The sequence below is a fragment of the Urocampus carinirostris genome, chromosome 9 (genome assembly GCF_059441175.1).
Source record: "Urocampus carinirostris isolate Australia breed hairy pipefish chromosome 9, RoL_Ucar_1.0, whole genome shotgun sequence".
In the NCBI taxonomy this organism is placed as follows: Eukaryota; Metazoa; Chordata; class Actinopteri; order Syngnathiformes; family Syngnathidae; genus Urocampus; species Urocampus carinirostris.
The window spans coordinates 14692395-14699479 of NC_142357.1; the positions used below are offsets into that span (position 1 = coordinate 14692395).

The 7085-nt window shown below is 40.2% G+C and overlaps 1 pseudogene; it reads left to right on the forward strand.

The window, feature by feature from the left end:
• Nucleotides 1-406: 406 nt before the first annotated feature.
• LOC148359378 (U2 spliceosomal RNA) lies at nucleotides 407-609 on the forward strand (annotated as a pseudogene).
• Nucleotides 610-7085: the final 6476 nt, after the last annotated feature.

A 7085-nucleotide genomic window follows, 5' to 3' on the forward strand; every position in this document is an offset into this window, starting at 1 on the left:
GGGAAAGTTAGTTTGTCCAGTACAACCAAACAACCAATAGAATTTAGACCTATTTTCTTAAAATGACAGTATATCATAATTCTTTACTGGAGGTTGCTGTATCGTGTAATTCCAAGTCAGTAACATGAAACCAGTTCTAATAGCATCACCGGGACAACATAGCTTTGCAAATTTGTCAATTCAGCATTTGAAACATAGACATCTCTTTTTATTTCTTATTGTCTGTTAGAAATTATATTCACCCAAAGCAGAAGCAGCAGTACTTTCGGTGACTATTGTTGGATTGTTATAATAAGTCACTGAGTATGTTGTTACTATAACATGAGTTTTCCAGCTACAGTAAGTTTATTGTTTGATGATCACATTGTTCATTTAGTTGTTGTAGATGCGCATCATGTGTATCCACATATTTTAGTGTTTACTAGCTGTATCCTTTCGTATCAGTCTGTTAAGGAAATCAAAGCCGTAATCGAAAGAACAATTCGGCACCCAAAATACAGCGATGCTGTAAGTTTGATTTTTGCAATCGGAAGATGGAATAAGAGCTTGCTCTGTCCACTCCACGCATCGGCCCGTTATTGCAGTACCTCCGGGTACGGTGCATTCGCACTAATCGCTGCATGGCTCTGTGGCTAGGACCTTGACTCGGCCTATTGGCTGAGAGCAAGTGTCTCGGCCCCTTGGCTTTGTAGCGTATTATGATTTGACCGATAACGGATAATGGACAATTGCCAAAGAATATAGAACAATAAACCTTAAAAAAATCCCCTAAAAAAAGAGAAAAAAATTCATATAACCTTTCTTGGGAGTGCATCCCTGAGAAGCGCTTCCCATCGACTGGTCCGGAGTGCACTCTGATTTCAACTTTATTTTGAAACTTTGTAATACTGTATATGTCCTCAACTGCATTTTACCAATACTCGGTCTCGTCCAGGAAATAATACACGGGGAGACATCGGAAATGTCAATTCGCCTTCACTACTCAAGGGTGTGTACTACTGTAGGTCAATGTGAAAAACTGTTATTAAACGTTAGCATTATTCATTGTCATGGAACTTGCTATTCATGTATGACTAATATTATACACTGAGCTGTATCTAATGATACCAGCACACAATAGTGCCTTCTACTGTGATACTTGAGTTTCCTTTTCTGTCAGCTAGTTTTTTATTTCACAAAATATACAAAAAAAACATAATAGTCAAGTTATTGACAGGAAATTATCATTCTCCTATAATCAAAAGAAAACCGCATTCACTAAAGGACAGACCACCTCCAAGGCCAAACAATCTTTCTGGAATTTTGCCATTAGTATTTATAAATCCTTCACTCAGAAAAGGAAGAATACATCTTTGTTGGGCCAACAAAACACCCTGCTGCTCTGGATCCTTGAACCAAATCTCCAAACAAAATGTGGTGATTTATTTAGCTGCCCACCTCGTATTCTAATAGAAACGTGTGTAACCACTGTTCCATGGATTTCTCCACAAACTGATCAACTACTCTACTTATGAGAACTTTAATATACGAGATGTCTTTCGAGCAAAAACCTTGACCAACATACAAGAGAAAATCCAAGAAATTCCGGACGCTACCGCTAAAGGGCAGGCATACACTCTGTGGTACGACTTGGGGAAGCAGCGAGTGCAGATAACAAAGCAGCGCAAAAGTTTACCCTACACTTCACAAGCTTTTAGTCTTGTTTTTAGCATGAGTTACAAGGCGGGGCTTCTTTGTAAAAAAAAAAAAACACCACCACGCAGGACATTCATCATCGCTGAAGAGAAAAAGCTGACTGGTTACAAGCCCATGAAAGATGGTCTACTTTGGGGGTCAGCAACATGCGGCCCTCAAGCCACACAATTGGATTCATATTGTTATTTTGAAAATGCTTGAAAGCAAAAATAGAACAAGTAGGGAATATTTTTTAGGAATCAGGTTCCTGTCGGAGGAAAAAAAACATGCTTAACATGTTTAAGGGTGTCAACATGTTTACAATGGTTAAGGGATCCAACCAACCAACCATATAAGCCTTATAAGGAAGTAGCACATGCTCATATATATATATATATGCGGTATATATATATATATATATATATATATATATATATATATATATATATATACCGTATTTTCCGCACTATAAGGCGCACCTAAAAGTCTTATTTTTTTTCAAAAGCTGACCATGCGCCTTATAACACAGTGCGCCTTATATATGGCTCAATATTAAATTCGCAAGGTCTCGCAACTACGAGAAACAGCCGCCGACTCCATTTTTCGTGCTGTGCATACTGGGAAATATTAAACGATTGGTAGTTGCCGGGGCTCGTGTTGTATTTGTTTACTAAGTGGCAAAATGGCTACCCCATTAAACTGCTTAATTCATATTCAACAAATACAGTATTTGTCTGAATCCAGGGTTTTGACTGGTGAAGATGTAAAGCACAATTTACCTTAAACAAACGCAGAATTATTCAGAATGTCACGTTTGACAGAGAGAGAGAGAGCGAGAGAGAGAGAGAGAGAGCGAGAGAGAGAGAGAGAGAGAGCGAGATTCTCTTTCATACGTGCATTTGTATAAAAAATGGCTCCTGTTAAGAGACACGCGTACAACGCCGAGTTTAAACTCAAAGCGATCAGTCACGCAGCACAACACGGCAATAGAGCGGCAGCGAGAGAGTTAAACTTAAATGAATCGATGGTACGGAAGTGGAGAAAGGATGAAGATAAGCTCCGCCAAGTAAGGAAAACTCAACAAAGTTTCCGTGGCAATAAAGCAAGATGGCCAGAGTTAGAGGAGACACTTGAACAGTGGGTTGTTCAACAAAGAGCGGCAAGCAGAAGTGTCAGTACGATAACTATACGTATGAAGGCAACAGCGCTGGCACAAAAACACCGGACGTGTTGGATGGCCCATTCACTGAGATATGGTCAATTCGAACACAGCAGAAGAAGAATTCGAGGGATTCGTCGATGAGGAGCTTATAGAGTGATCTTTGTTTTTCTTTTGTGTGTTTACGTTTTACATTTTACAGTTATTATGTTATTGCTTTATTGTTATCGTTTTGCACTCGTTGTTTTTGCACATTACGAGTGTCACTTTATTGCGATTGCACTAACGTTTCATTTAAAATAACAGTATCAGACGTTTTTTTCTTTGCGTGTTGACTAAATGGACAAAAAATAAAATGATATGTCGATGTTGTTCAAAGATGTTAAAGATGTGTCACGAAAATGCTTTACCTCAGAGAAAATAATAAAACGGCTGTTTATTTATTTTGGGAGTGAATGGAGTTGTGGAAAGCTTGTTTGTTAATAAAGTTTGACCTTTTTGAATATTTTGTTGACATTCCCTTGAGCGTGGCAACATCTAGAGGTTGCATAACGAAACTACATTCTCTACTGTAGTCAAGTCGTCACATTTATTTACCGTAAATAGCCCTTAATCCCAAAAATGTCTCGAAGGACTGCACAGGATTACAATTACAAAATTGCACAATTACCTGATCTTAAACCAGCATGCACTTATAGCGCCTTATAATGGGGTGCGTCTTATGTATGGCATAACTTTTAAAATATATCATTCATTGAAGGTGCGCCTTATAACCTGGTGCGCCATATAGTGCGGAAAATACGGTATATATATATATATATATATATATATATATACCGTATATATATACCGTATATATATATATATATATATACCGTATATATATATATATATATATATATATATATATATATATATATATATATATATATATATATATATATATATATATATATATATATATATACCTTATAGATCTATTCAGATTCAGATATACTCTATTGTCATTCTTGTACACGTGTATACAGAACGAAATGTCGATACATCTGACCCGCACAGTTTCCTTGAATGTACAGATATAAATAAAATGTTGTATTGAGTTGGAGTATTGAAGTACTAATAATATACTGAATAATTATAGCTTTGTATAGTATTATACAGTAGTGCAAAGAGTGCAAGAGGAGCAGCTAACCAGATGTGCAAAATGGGCAGTAAGGTAAACAAGTCACTATACAATAACAATAAGACTGGAGTATGATAGTGCAGAGGAGAACAGATGTGCAAAAGAGTGGCTAGGTATAGGAGAACTACCAGTAGTGCAAGGACAAAAAAAAAAAAAAAAACAGATGTACGGATTAGCAGCTGTGTAGGCTTACTATGTTTGTGATTGACCATTTAACAGTCTAATGGCCAGGAGGACAAAGCTGTTGCAGAACCTGGTGGTCCTGCACCGCACACTGCAGTACCTCTTCGCAGAGGCTAGCAGAGTGAACAGTCCATGATGGGGTGAGAGGGGTCCCTAATGATGTTCTTGGCTCGGGATAGGCAGCGCTTCTGGCCAATGTCCTGAATGGGGGGGAGAGAAGTCCCGATGAATTTCTCTGCTGTCCTCATCACCCTCCTCACACTACCCCAGTTGGAGGCACTGCAGCCTCCACACCACACAGAGATACAGCTAGTCAGGATGCTCTCTATGGTGCCCCTGTAAAATTTGATGAGGGTGGGTGAGGGCAGGTGGGCTCTCCTCATCCTCCGCATGAAGTACAGGCGCTGCTGTGCCCTCTTCACCAGTGATGCAGTGTTCACGGACCAGGTGAGTTTGTCTGTGATGTGCACCCCTAGGAACTGCGACAACCTCCACAGCCTTTTTGTTTATGAGAAGTGGGGCATGGTTGGGCTGGTTTTTCCTGAAGTCGATAATGATCTCTTTAGTTTTGTCAACATTCAGGACCAGGCTGTTAACTCTGCAACAGCCCACCAACTGCTCCACCTCCTCTCTGTAGGCCAGGTCGTTGCCGTCCCTGATGAGGCCCACCACTGTTGTGTCGTCCGCAAACTTCACAATGTGGTTTGCGGCTGACCTGGGGACACAGTCGTGTGTCATCAGGGTGAACAGCAGGGGGCTCAGGACACAGCCTTGGGGAAGCCCGTGCTGAGGGTGATGACATCGGGGATGTTCTGACCAAGCCGCACTGACTGGGGTCTGTCAGTGAGGAAGTCCAGCAGCCAGTTCCGCAGGGGGGTGTTGAAGCCTAGGAGTCTCAATTTGTCTACCAGAAGTTGTGGGATGATGGTGTTGAATGCTGAACAGAAGTCCAGGAACAGCATCCGCACATTGGTGTTCTTCTCCTCTAGGTGTGTCAGGCTCAGGTGAAGAGCAGAGGAGATGGCATCCCCGGTGGAGCGGTTTGTCCGGTAGGCAAACTGAAAGGGGTCGAGTGAGGAGGGGAGACTGGAGGTGATGTGCTCTTTAACCAGTCTCTCAAAGCACTTCATACATATATATATATATATATATATATATATATATATATATATATATATATATATATATATATATATATATATATATATATATATATATATATAATCATTTTCAATTTTCAAGGGTGCGCCAAAGAGCCGCATTCAGCTAACTTTAGCATTGTGTGCTAACGCCAGAGGTGACTACAAAGTGGTGTATCATGAAAATAACTTTTGTGTATTTATGACCCATAAACTTCCTCCATCGTAGGTGCTTATAATAAATTTGCATCTTTCTTATTACTGTATTTTTGTGTTCAATTGCTATTTTAATGTGTTTTTAACGGGTAGATGTACTTGTTTAGTGTTAACTTGGATGATTTTGTGAATCCAGGAACAGATTAATTGGTTTTCAATTATTTCTAATGGGGAAAACTCAACTGAGTTACAAGAATTCCTAGATATGAGCTTGATGAGGGAACAAATCAATTTTGTAAATAAAGAGCCTACAGTATTTCCTTTTCCAACTAAATGACAAAACAAAAATCTGTATCATGCCGGCTGCTGCTGCTGTCACTCAGCTGCCATTTTTCTCATGATAAATTCATGGCGGGCGGACATGGCTGAGAGAGTCAGGGGTTAATTCGTCAGAACCCCCCCTGGACACTGCTGGTGGCACAATGACAGAGCACAATGTCAACACGTCTTCACCGAAGATGTGCAAGTAGGCCGTGAGATAGAAGGACACACGTTTATTTTTAGATTGCAGAGGCGGGTCTTGGATTTTACACCTAGGCCTTCAGATCCAGGCTTAATTAGTGATGTGTTGTTCGCAAACGAACCAGCTTGGATGCGCGACACATGAAGCCTGTTTGTTGTAATTAAAGTTAATTGAACAATACTGTATAAACAGAGGCAACGAAGAACAATGACTGGTGGATAGTTTAAAAAAAAATGAACGACAGAGAAGATCCGCTCGAGAAAATTCGGCTCGGGCTTGGGCTCGGGCTTAATATTTTACCTCTAGGCTGAAAGTGGCAGGCAAAACTTTTTACTGCTTCCCAAAGGCTTGCTCGCCTCAGAGTAATAGTATTGTTTTCTTGAGCAGCTCAGTCTCTACAAGTTTAATGGCTATTGGTGCAATTGATTTAGTGGATTACTGCCTCCTAGCCAATCATAGTTTGTGAAACCGGTGACGTTTCCCAAGGCCCTCTAAGGGGCTCTAAAACGGCAACTCCGAATCCGATTGGCTGAACCAAAAGCTCTCGAAGATGACCTTCAGGAAATTTATGTAGATTTCTTAGTTTACAACTAATGGCTGACAGATTTTTGGTTGGAAGCTTAAATATTTAGGCATACATCTGGAAGCAGCACACCAGGGAGAAGCAATCAAAGGCTGATCCATCTAATAAGTATTGATCGACAAAATATAATTAACATCACGTGATTCAGATATTTCTTAGGCTAGCAGAAAAGGCCTTGCAGGCACTTGTGGCCATGCACTGGTATTTTGGATAAGAGGGCGAATGAATGGATGAACTGACGGCAAAGACATCTCTCATACATAACTAGCACGTGCTTTAAAGCAGTGTTTCCCAACCTTTTTTTAAATGAAATGAAATGATCTGCATTTATATAGCGCTTTTCAAGTCAATGACTTCCCAAAGCGCTTTACATTGTGCTTCACATTTCCCAATAGCGGCCGTGATCTGTGCAGCCATGTAAGGCGCTAACCTGCTTATTGGGGGTATTGGGGGGTTCAGCGTCTTACCCAAGGACACTTCGACAT